Consider the following 12,707-nt stretch of genomic DNA (forward strand, 5'->3'; position numbering starts at 1 on the left):
GCCTGTGTCCTGTCAGGTGAATACCTGGACAGCTGCCAGGAACTCTAGGCCTCCCTCCCTCTCTCTGGGTCCCTGAAACACGACATGCTGATCAGATGCTCCATGCATTGGCATCAGTTAAGAAGGGATGGCAGGAGAATTTGTCACCTTGTGAACTCTTTTCAAGAAATAGACTTTAAAAATCACTGACTGTGACATACACATAACTAGGAAAAGAAATGTGATACTAAGACTAATATCCACTGCGGACTTAACTCAGCAGTACAAGTGTTAATCTGGACATTCTGGATAAAAATGCCTTTGCATAGTGCATAGGGTATGATTCTGGAAGGACCTGCTTTGCTCATTTGTTGCCACACACAGGGTCCTTTGTAACTGCACTCGAGTGCTAAGCAGTCTCTTCTCTAGGAAACTCAATCTCTCCTCTGTGAGAAGTGACTCCTCTCAGCCCAGAATCCACTGAGTGATGTTGGACAAGTAACCTCCTATGCTTCCGTTTCCCCCCAGTAAAATAGGAATGATAATTGTAGTACTTGCCTCATACCTATTTTTGTAAAGATTAAATGTAAATTGCCTAGAAGATTACCTGGCATAGATAAGGCCTATTATCAATTTTGTTACTACTATCCCCACTGTACCTTAATAAATTTATCTAGTTTCACAAACCTGCCTATGTTGTACTTTATACCTTTGATGTACCTTCAAGAAATGAATTCCTTGGAATCAAGGTCTGTTTTCCTTCATTTCTATATAACAAAAATTTAGCATATTGTCTAGAAAATATTAGGCCCTGAATATATATTTCTTTAATGCTGTATGGATGAATCGAGGGAAAAAAAATGAGTATATTTTTAGACAAATCATGAAGCTGAATCTTTTCCTGTCATAGTTCTTTCTAGTTTCTAGCTCTAGATCCTAAATGCTTATACAGTCTTTAATAAACATACACTCTAGGTAAATTTGAACCAAAAAAGCTTATACCTAAAGTCTATAAAAGTATATTGAACCCCAACTGTAGACAAGGCACTCATTATCTTAGGGCTGTTTCTCTCATTGAAAGTATATTTTTCACAGAAAACTTGTAACATGATAACTAATACTATAACTAGAACAGGCAAAATATTGGCCTTCACCTTAAGGGAAATGTTTTTAGTTTAGTGCAAAAGATCATGACTCAGCTTATGAATAAAAGCACTATTGGAATATGATCATTAGGAACTAAACCTATTGTTCTGTAAAAATGGTATCAGTGTGAAGGTAGAACCATATGAGTTCTTCAGAGACCTATGTAAATGCTAAAAACAAAGAGAAAAAAGAAAATGATATCATTATATAATGCAAAAGGGAGCAATTCAACAAAAAGACATAGCAGTCATAAATATATATACATCTAACACAGAAGCTATCAGAGTCATGAAACAAATTCTACTAGATCTAAGCAAAGAAATAAGTAGTAGCATTATAATCACCAGGAACATCAACACCCCACTGACAAAATTGGAAAGATCATCAAAACAGAAAGTCATAAGGAAACACTGGACTTAAAAGTACTCTAGAACAAATGAAACTAACAGGCATTTACAGAACATTCTATCCCAGAACTATTCTTCTCATCAGCACATGGGACATTTTGCCAGTTTGATCATATCTTATGCCACAAAACAGGTCTCAGCAAATTCAAAAAAAATTGAAATGATACCACGTATCTTTTCAGACACAGTGGAATAGAACTAGAAATCAATTCCAAGAGAAACTCTCAAATCTACACAAAGTAATGGAAAATAAACAATTTGCTGCTGAAAGATCCTTGAGTCAATGATGAAATTAAAACGGAAGTCAAAAGATTCCTTGAACTGAATGATAAAGGGGACACAAGCTTTCAAAATCTATGGGATACAGAAAAAGCAAGGGTAAGGGGAAAGTTTATAGTGATAAATGCCTACATAAAAAGACAGAAGATCAAAAATTAACAACCTAATGTCACATCTCATGGAACTAGAAAAGAAGAGCAAACCAAACAAAAAGTCAGGCAGAAGAAAAGAAATAGCAAAGCTCAGAGTAGAACTAAATTAAATGGAAACCCAAAACACAAAGGATTAATGAAACAAAAAGTTAGATCTTTGAAAAGACATGCAAAATTGTTAGACCACTATCCAGATTAACCAGACACAGAAGAGAAAGGACTCAAATATCTCAATTAGAAATAAAAAAGGAGATATTAAAGTTGATACCACCAATATAAAAACTATCATATATGAATACTCTAAAAACCTCTACATATACAAACCAGAAAACATAGAGGAAATGGATAAATTCTTTTTTTTTTTTTAAGACAGATTCTCACTTTGTTGCCCGGGCTAGAATGAGTGCTGTGGCATCAGCCTAGCTCACAGCAACCTCAAACTCCTGGGCTCCAGTGATCTTCTTGCCTCAGCCTCCCAAGTAGCTGGGACTACAGGCATGAGCCTCCACACCTGGCTAATTTTTTGTTTGTATTTTTAGCTGACTGGCTATTTTATTTATTTATTTTTTATATTTTTAGTAGAGACGGGTTTCGCTCTTGCTCAGGCTGTTCTCAAACTCCTGACCTCAAGTGATCCTCCTGCCTTGGCTTCCCAAAGTGCTAGGATTACAGGTGTGAGCTACTGTGCCAGGCCTGGACAAATTCTTGGAAACAGACAACGTTTCAGACTGAATCAGGAAGAAATAGAACTTCTGAACAGATCAATAATGGGCAGTGAGATTGAAGCAGTAATAAAACATCTCCCAACACACAAAAGCCTTGGACCAAACAGATTCATAGCTGAATTCTACCAGGCCTACAAAGAAGAACTGGTGCTTATCCTACAGAAATTATTCCATGATATTAAGAAGCAGGGAATTCTCCCCAACTCATTCTATGAAGCCAGTATCACCCTGATACCAAACTCAGAAAGGGACACACACAAAATAAGATAACTACAGACCAATATTCCCTATGAACATAGATATGAAAATACTCAACAAAATACTAGCAAACTGAATTTCACAGCACATCAAAAAGATAATCCACCATGGTGTGGGTTTTATTCCAGGGATGCAAGGGTTATTCAACATATGCAAATCACCACATAAACAAAAGCAAAAACAAAGACCGTATGAACATCTCAATAGATGCAGAAAAAGCATTTTATAAAATCCAGCACCCTTTCAGGATAAAAACCCTCAATAAACTAGGCATAGAAGGAACATACCTTAAAATTATAAAAGCCATATATGACAAACCCACAGGTAACATCATACTAAACAGGGAAAAGTTGAAAACATTCCCCTTAAGAATTGGAACAAGACAAGGGTGCCTACTGTCACCACGTCTATTTAACATAGTACCAGATGTCCTTGCCAGAGAAATGAGGCAACGGAAAGAAATAAAGGGCATCCAAATCAGGAAAAAGGAGATCAAACTATCCCTGTTTGCTGATGATATTATCTTGTATCTAGAAAACCCTAAAGGACTCCACCAAAAGACTCCTAGAATTGATAAATAAATTCAGCAAATTCTCAGATTACAAAATCAATGTACACAAATCATTAGCATTTCTGCATACTAATAGCATTCAAGCTGAGAGTCAAATCAAGAACTCAATACCATTTACAATAGGCACAAAGAAAATAAAATACCTAGAATATACTTAACTAAGGATGTGAATGATCTCTACCAGGAGAACTACCAAACACTGATGAAAGAAATCACAGATGACATAAACAAAAGGGAAAACATCCCATGCTCATGGATTGGCAAAATCAACATCATTAAAATGTCCATACTAATCAAGGTGATTTACATATTCAACACAATCCCCATCAAAATACCAATGTCATATTCACAAATCTAGAAAAAAATAATTCTATTCTTCACTTGGAACCAAAAAATGAGCCCAAATAGCCAACACAATCTTAAGCAAAAAAAAAAAACAAATCTGCAGGCATTATATTACCAGAGTTCAAATTATACTACAAGGCTATAGTAATGAAAACAGCATGGCACTGGTATAAAAGTATAGACGTAGACCAATGGAGCAGAATAGAGAACCCAGAAATAAAAACACTTGCCTCCAACCAACTGATCATCAAAAAGTGGACAACAGCATACGCTGGGGGGAAAAAAGCCCTATTCAATAAATGATGCTAGGAAAGCTGGATAGCCACATGCAGAAGAATGAAACGGGACCACTCTTACTTACCATATACAAAAATTAATTCTACGTGGATAAAAGACTTAAAGGTAAGGCATAAAACTATAAAAATTCTGGAAGAAAGTCTAGTAAAAACTCTTTTAGAGCTAGGCCTAGGAAAAGTATTTATGACAAAGACACCAAAAGCCAATATAGCAATAACAAAAATCAATAAATGAGACTTAATTAAATTAACTTCTGCATAGCAAAGGAAATAATCAACAGAGTAAATAGACAACCTACAGAATTAGAGAAAATATTAACAAACTTTATATCCAATAGAGGGCTAATATCAAGAATTTACGAAGAACTCAAACGAATCAGCAAGAAAAAGCAAATAACCCCATTAAAAAGTGAGTAAAAGACATGAACAGAAGTTTCTCAAAAGAAGATAGGCAAATGGTCAACAAACATATGAAAAAAATGCTCATCATCACTAATCATCAGGGAAATGCAAATGGAAACCACCATGAGATATCACCTTACCCCCGTCAGAATAGCAATTATTAAAACGTCAAAAAAATAATAGATGCTGTCATGGATTCAGAGAGAAACAAACACATGCACTGTTGGGACCTGCCAATTGGTACAACCTCTAGGAAAAACAGTATAGACATTTCTCAAAGAAATAAAGGTAGTCTTACTATTCTATCCAGCAATCAATCCCACTACTGGGTATCTAACCAAAGGAACAGAAATCATTTTACCAAAAAGACACCTACACTCAAATGTTTATCACAATACAATTCACAATTGCAAAGGTGTGGAATCAACCTGAGTGCCCATCAATTCATGAGTTGATAAAGCAAATGTGATACACACACACACACACACACACACACACACACCATGGAGTACTACTCAGCCATAAAAAGGAATGAAATAATGTCTTTTGCAGCAACTTGTATGGAACTGGAGACCATTATCCTAAGGAAGTATCTTAGGAATAGAAAACCAAACACCACATGTTCTCACTAGTAATTTGGAGCTAAATGATGGGCACACATGGGCACAAAGAGGTGTAATGGACATTGGAAATAGAAAAGGGGGGAAGTTAGGAGGTGAGAGGGAAGTGAGGGATAAAAACTTACCTATCGGGTACAGTGAACACTATTCTGGTGACAGGCACAATAAAAGCCCAGACTTAAGCATTATACAACATATCTGTGTCAAAAACATTTGCACTCCCCTAATATTTTCAAATTAAAAGAGAAAAAGCAGTCAAAGCTTGTAGTGGAAAATAGTAAATGAACCCTTTACCCTTGAAAAAAAGAAAAGATAGCATTAGAATCAAGTTAGTGGTGAAGATTAGATAGAAACAGGAAATTGGAACTATAACAAAATATTACATAAAAGGCAAACAAGCACAGAACAAATAAAATAATGCATAACAGGAAGGGATCCGAACCAATACAAACAACTGCAAAGGGTCTTATTGGCAGACTTTCAGACACAGAATTTAAGGAGGACAGAAACATTTAATTGTTGAGTAATACTTCCTAAATGATGTTTTACCTCAAGAAAATCATATCAGTAAAGAATGCGAAAACGGTTGGGCAGCTGCGTCCACCCCTTCTAACCAAAGCCCAGCTGCAGGAAGAAAAGCCAGAAACAGAGAGGAGACAAAGAATAATGAATGAGAGGATAAAATCTAGAAAAAAGAGAGAAATTATAATGAGACAGTGAAAAATTAAGCTGCAACTCAGAAAGATAGGCCAGAAAAAAAGCTTTAAACAAACTGTAGTAAATGTAATTTAGAATGTTTTTAAACTCAACTATTGAAAACAATTCTTTCTGAAACTAATTTGTAAGACTGGCAGATCCTTGAAATTCTTGTCCCAGTGGTGGAATGACTGAAAGACAGCACTATGCACTCACCATGTAGGCCCCCTGTGCTGCCAAGAGCTATTTATAAAGTGGACATAACTGAGAAAATGGGTGAATATTTGGCTATTTTTCTGTCTGGTATCTGACAGAAACAAAGTACAGAGCTTCCATAGTTCTCTGAAATTATGTAAGTTAAATACAAAAAAAAAAACCCATACGTTATTTGTATTTAACAAAGCATATAGAGAACTTTGTATTAAAATTGTGATATTGATCCAGGCCCTTAAAATTTTACAGTAAACACATGTACACTGTGAGAGGTAATTCCATTCAATGAATGGGCTCAGCTGTCAGACTACCTGTATTTGCAACCCATTCTGCCACTTCCTAGCTCTGTGCTTTGAGTGGCTCCTTTGAACTTCAGGTTACTCAGAACTAAAATGGGAATAATGATGACGTCTAAGTCAGGGTTATTGTGAAGATTAAATGAGCCCACCAGGTAAAATCTTTACTAGAGCACTTGCCAAGTGCTCAATAAATGATAGCTCTTATTCTGTGATTCTTGAATGTCCCCTCTGGTACCACTCCAAAGAAATCTGCTTTGGTTTGTTTAATATTTAGTGCTTTGTTGACAACACATATAATATGTTTAATAAATCAATAACTATTAGATAACCTAAAATCATATCTACAATCAATCAATCAATAAATGTGTGCTGACTATTTTTCCTGGGCTGAGATTGCAATGGATAAAATTGAATGGAAAAAATACAGACCCTTCCCATAAAGTGTGTATTAAGTTAAACTATCTGTGACCAATTTCAGAGAGTATATCTTTGTGTTAAAGCGGGTAGTACCAAAATCTAAGTTCAACAGATGTTAGAATACAGGGTAAGTTAGTGAGAACTTGGATAATCAGAGAAGACTTCAGGGAGAAAGTGGAAAGTAAAGTAAGCCTTGGAGGACATATATAATCAAGGCTGGCATCAAGCAATGGGACATGCTTCCTATTAGAGGAAATGATGTTTGCAGGATTATGGGTGAAGATGGAGTGTATTTGATACTTACTTTACTGTGGTGAATGGAGATTTTTAGAGGAAAAAAAAATGGGGTTGTTCTACAGAGTTGAAATAGGTAGACTGTAGAAGGCCATAAGAGCCAGAGGAGTTTTACCTTATATACTATAAGATAAGGATTGTGTATTATGAAGCAAGGTGATCAAAACAGTGTTTCAGAAAGATTGGTCTTATTAAGGTAATCAGGCAGATCAAAATCAAGAGAGAGTGGCATAGGAAGGCTTGGCGGATATTGTCGTCATCCAGATGTGAAACGATAATATACTAACTTAAGGTGCAAAAGAAAAAAGGAGGCTTCAATTTGAGTGAAACAGCAGTCATTAGAGGGTTTTGAACAGATGAGTAATAGAGTAATAGGATCTGACTTACCTTTTAATAGGCTGTTCTGACTGCACAGTTGAGTATAATTTAGAGGGTCACTGGGGGGACAGGGAGACCTGGTAGGACACCATTTAAATGGTTCAGGAAGAAGTGATAGTCGCTTTGGATCCCTTGAGACTGGAAGAGGTGAGAAGTAGTTGGAATCTATATATTATGAGCTGGTTCTACAGGTGTCCTGGGCAGTCACACAGGACTCCACACTTGGCTTAGTGCTCTCCTGTCACGGTCTTGACATTTTTAATAATTTTTGAGTAGATGATCTCACTTTTTCATTTTGCACTAGGACCCACAAATTATTTAGGGGCTCTTGATCGTGAATGTAGAGATGACAGGATTTGCTGATGGAGTTGGAGTGTGGAAGAGGAGTCAATGATTACTCCAAGATGTTTTCCCTGAGCACTTGGAAGAATGGATTCAGTAAAATAGAAAAGACTGGAAAGGACAGAATTATGGAGGAAGAGCCAGAGGCTTGATTTTGGACATTAAAAGTTGTAAATGTCTATTAAGCATCCAACTAGAGATGTCTGGAGTTTGAAGGGGCATTTCAGGATGGAGATATAGGTCTGGAGTGTTCAACATTTGGATGGTATCTGAAGACACAAAACTGAAAGAGAACATTTACATATGGAGCATCAATTACAAAAGAGAAGACTATACACTGAGCCACAAGGCAGTCCAATCTGTAGACATCAGGTGATGAGCACCAGCAAAGGTGACCCAACAGGAGCAGCCAGAAAGATACCAGGACATTCTAGAGTGTGTTGTTCTGGAAACCAAAGAAGGAAAATGTATCAAGGAAACATGTGGTTCCAGTAAAGTGAGAGTTAGGATTTGAACAGTGAATTTAAGCCTGGAAGTCAACAGTGACAAGAGCTGTTTCCAGGGAGGGGTGGAAGCAAAAGCCTCATTAGGTTTGTATTCAAGAGAGAAAAGGAGAAGAAAACTTGGAAACTACAGGTAGGAACAACTCTTTGAGGAATTTTGCTTAAAGGAATGGAAGAGAAAATGGTTGTAGCTAGAAAGAAAAGTGAAGACTGGTACCAAAGAGAGGGCAGGAAGGCTAGTTGGTTTGGGATCACAAAATGAAGTATAACTTTAGATTACCAGCTCAATTTTAGGCACACGGAGATTGTGAGAGCTATTTAAAGGGAAATGCCCAATAGGCATCTAGAAAGATGGGAATTGATATCGTCCAAGAAGACAGAACTGAAAGTGTCCATAGCTTAGACTTTATTCATATACAAAGGTGCAATTTTGGGCATAAAGATAAATTAATCTGGAAGAAAAGTGTAGAGAGAACAATAGAAGATTGACAAATCGCTGTTCTAAGTAAGGCAATAAAACAAAATCAAAAGCACTGGGCTATATTCCCGACTTCAACTCCATTTAGGTGCAGCTGTATTTCCATTGGCAAATTAAGGTAATTATCTGAATAATTAAATAACCACACAAAAGCTTTAGTCTAAATTAGCTAGATATTTTACACAAAAAGAGTTTCTATTATATATGAGAAAGTCTATTATTGGATTCATTTTGTTGGCTTTTTTCAGTCAACCGACACAGACTGGTTACAGGTGATTTACCCTCTTTAAAGGAGGCTATTTAGAAATAAAACAAACTAGAAATTGCTCCCTGCTAACTGACATCTAGGACCTCGCCTTCTACTTGGATTTCTTTGTAGATAAAGTTGGAATTTTTAGCATAAGATGAAGAAGCAAACAAGACAGTATAATTTGTTGTAACACATCTTATTTGTTAAAACGCATGTAAGTATCAATGAAGGAAATTGAGCAGCAATGATTGCCCTCCACCAAGGTTTCTGAAAATGGGCCTTGTAACCTTTAAAACAAAATCAAAGGAGTAATAGCTTTCTTAGCAAAATCTTGCCACACGCACACACAAGAGAAACGAAAGCCACTCAAACAGCCCTAGAAATGGAAAAAAATCTGGGCCTCTCTCATCACAGGAGGAAAGTCAATCACGTTCCTCAGTGAAAGGACAGGAAGACAGCAGGCTCACACCTCAGCAGGCACACACTGCTTAAAGCAAATGGAACAGTTCAGATTTGGGGTGTTGGATGCTCATATTTTCCTTTGTTTTCAAAGATGATCATGCTGACAATGATTATTGTCTAAGGATCGTAATCTAAGAAGCATTATATAGAAACATAAGAAATGTCACATTGGAACTGACAAACGAGCCTTATTACAGCTCTGACAGTGGCACCAAGGGACATTTTGTGGCAAAGCGTGAATGTAACTCTAGCAACCAAAAGAATATTACTACTTCTTCACCTCAAAGTTCTCTCCCTCTCTCCCCACCCCGCTTTTTGAGGCACTTCAATAAAGAGCTTAAGAAAAGGACCTGGGAACCCAGCCAGAAGAAGACACCTGGCATAACCCTGCCGCCTCTGTGCCATGGAAGGTGAGAATGACAACAGCTTCACTTCGCGGAGGAGGGGGGCCTTCAGCGGGGAAAACAACATATCACTGTTCTTCAAGGCACACAGGCAATGTTCTCTATAATGTCATCATCTAAGCATATGTGGTATTTATTGTTTTTTGTATATCCAGGGAGATTTCCCAAAACCCATATTTCTAACCACTGCTCTGACCTTGGCCTGAGCGTCCACAACATTTGCATCCAGGCTTTCTCAACCAGAGTTCCTCACCTGAGCCACAGAACTCAGAAAACGATTCAAGTGGCAATATTAGCACCATTCTAGAATCAAAAGAGACAAGTTCATTCATTACATACAATGGATGCTTTAGGGTTTCGTGTTCCTCGGAAAAGCCGGCTAGACTGTGATTAAAGGTGAGGGGCAGATCCCAGCAGATTTAATCGGAGATATTAGGAGACAGAAGCTCTCTTTCCACTGCATCAGGTCGGAATGATGAAAACCTGGAGCCAGTGGTGAGCATGTTCCTTAGCAGCATGGAGGGTGTCTGTCTGCACAGGAGGGAAGGAGACCACTTTATAAGACGCAGAGCAGAACAAGCGAGAGAGCAGGAGCTAGAGCCAGAGTGACCTGACATCGTTTGAGTCTCCAGATCCATGAAAGCCAACTCCAAATCCACCATGAGTTCACTGGTTACATGAGTCAATGGATTTTATCTTTTCTAAAACTACTTTGCATTGGTTTCTATCACATACAAATTAAGAGTCCTGAATAATATCATAGGAATGCACAGTTGCAATAAACCATCATATAGAAAAAAATTCAACCTTTAAATACTAAACTCATCAAGTTAAAACAGCAAAGGTATGCTTTTTTCCCTCTTGCCCTAATTTCCTTTTTCTTAATAATAATAGCTATAATATTTTAAGTACCTACTATGTATAGACTCTCTGCGAAGAGCTTTACAATAATTAGCCTGTGGCAATCCTATAAAGTAAGAATTATGAATACATCCACTTTAGCAAACTAATATTTAGAGAGATCATGTAATTTATATAAAGCCATAATTCTAGCAAATGCTAAGCAGAAGTGAGATTTCATTCTATAATAGCTTTACCTTAACCATTAAATTGTTAACCCCAAGCCAATAGATACTAAAAATAAGTTTGTGCATCATGATAGCTAGTGGCCTTCTATCTGCCACCAGGTCCTTCCATATGTACGTGAAATTCTACAGGTCCAATGCCAAATTCAACTCATCTCAACTCAGTGCCCTCTTGTGCTGAATCTGCCCCGACACTCACCTCTTATTCTGAATCTTAAGGGGAAAAAAGGCATCTGCTCTATTGTTTGAGCCAGAAACCCAGAAGTCGGCCTCATTCCTCAGTCTTTTTTTTAAAAAACCAAAAGAGTTTTTTTTTTGATTTCTTATTTATTCATTTACTTTTTAATTTAAATTTTATTTTTAATTGACAAATAACTGTATATATTTATGTGGTATAATGTGATGTTTTGATATAGGTGTACATCTTGAAATGCTTATATCCAGCTAATTAACATATCTATCACCTCACATATTTATCATTTTTTGTAGTGGAAATGTTTAACATCTATTCTGTGGGCAATTTTGAAATATACAATGCATTATTATTAACTACTTTTCCTCACTATTGACTAACTTCCACAATCAATGAATCCCTAAATCTATCAATTCTACTTTGCCAAAAAGTTCATGTCTATGGTGTCTTGACAGCCATCAACACACACTGAATGACTCACAACCTCCCTCTTGGTCTCTCCAAATCTAATTCTTCCCACCCAACTCCAATTCAATTTCTCTTTCACTCTACTACGAGGGACATCTTCCCAGTATGCAAATGTGATCTGTCCTAAATGCTTCAGAGGCTTCCAGTGACAACAAGCTCCATGAGATACTCTAGACACCTCATGAAGGGGTCCTGCCTAACTATCCAAACTCATTTCTAATCATTTCCCCTTCATGCTTTAAGCTCTAGCCATACTGAACTCATTTCCTGCACACTCATGCTCTCTTTTGTGTCGTCTGCACTTCTGAACATGCTGTTCCTTCTGCCTAGAGTGCACATTTAGGAAAATTCCTTCAAGTCTCCACTCAGATGTGACCCCTGAAAAGCCTCCTTGCCACTGCTCCCCTATTTCCAGCCTTCTCTTATACTCTCAATCAATCTTGTCTGGTCAGTAAACTGTAACTTCTTTGAAGGCAGGGGATGTGTCTCTTCTTCTAGATTTTCCAGAACCTACCCCAATATCTGACACACACGTAATATTTGAGGGATAAGATTTTGAAAACATCAAATTGGTGAACTTTCTACTAACACTAAGCCGCAAGGCTTATTTACCCCCAAAAGGACAGGGTGATTTCAAAGAAAGTAATAGTAGAAAAACTAGCATAAAAGAGGTGAGTTCCTCCTACCTAAAGGGAAGACAAAGGAGAAAATCACTTTAGTTCTAGAGAAAGAAGAAAGAATATGAGATGAGGACTAAAAGCCAGGCTTCCCACTCAAGGTCGAAATTCAGGGTGGGAGCTCATAGAAATATCTAGATGTAGTTATGAGAAGGTAACTTAACCATAGTGACACTATGAAAGCCCCAGAGAGTGTGAACCTGTGTCCGGGAACGTTCAAGATAGGGCTTGTCCTCTCTTTCATGTTCTACCAGGATCAGGGAGCAGGGCAGAGCAGCAGCAGTGGAAGAAAATATCTCAGTAGATGATTCTGAAATGGCATGTTAAATATTTATATTGAAATATATCATCTTTATAGAGTGACAGTA

The sequence above is a fragment of the Eulemur rufifrons genome, chromosome 17, assembly GCF_041146395.1.
Source record: "Eulemur rufifrons isolate Redbay chromosome 17, OSU_ERuf_1, whole genome shotgun sequence".
Classification (NCBI taxonomy): Eukaryota; Metazoa; Chordata; class Mammalia; order Primates; family Lemuridae; genus Eulemur; species Eulemur rufifrons.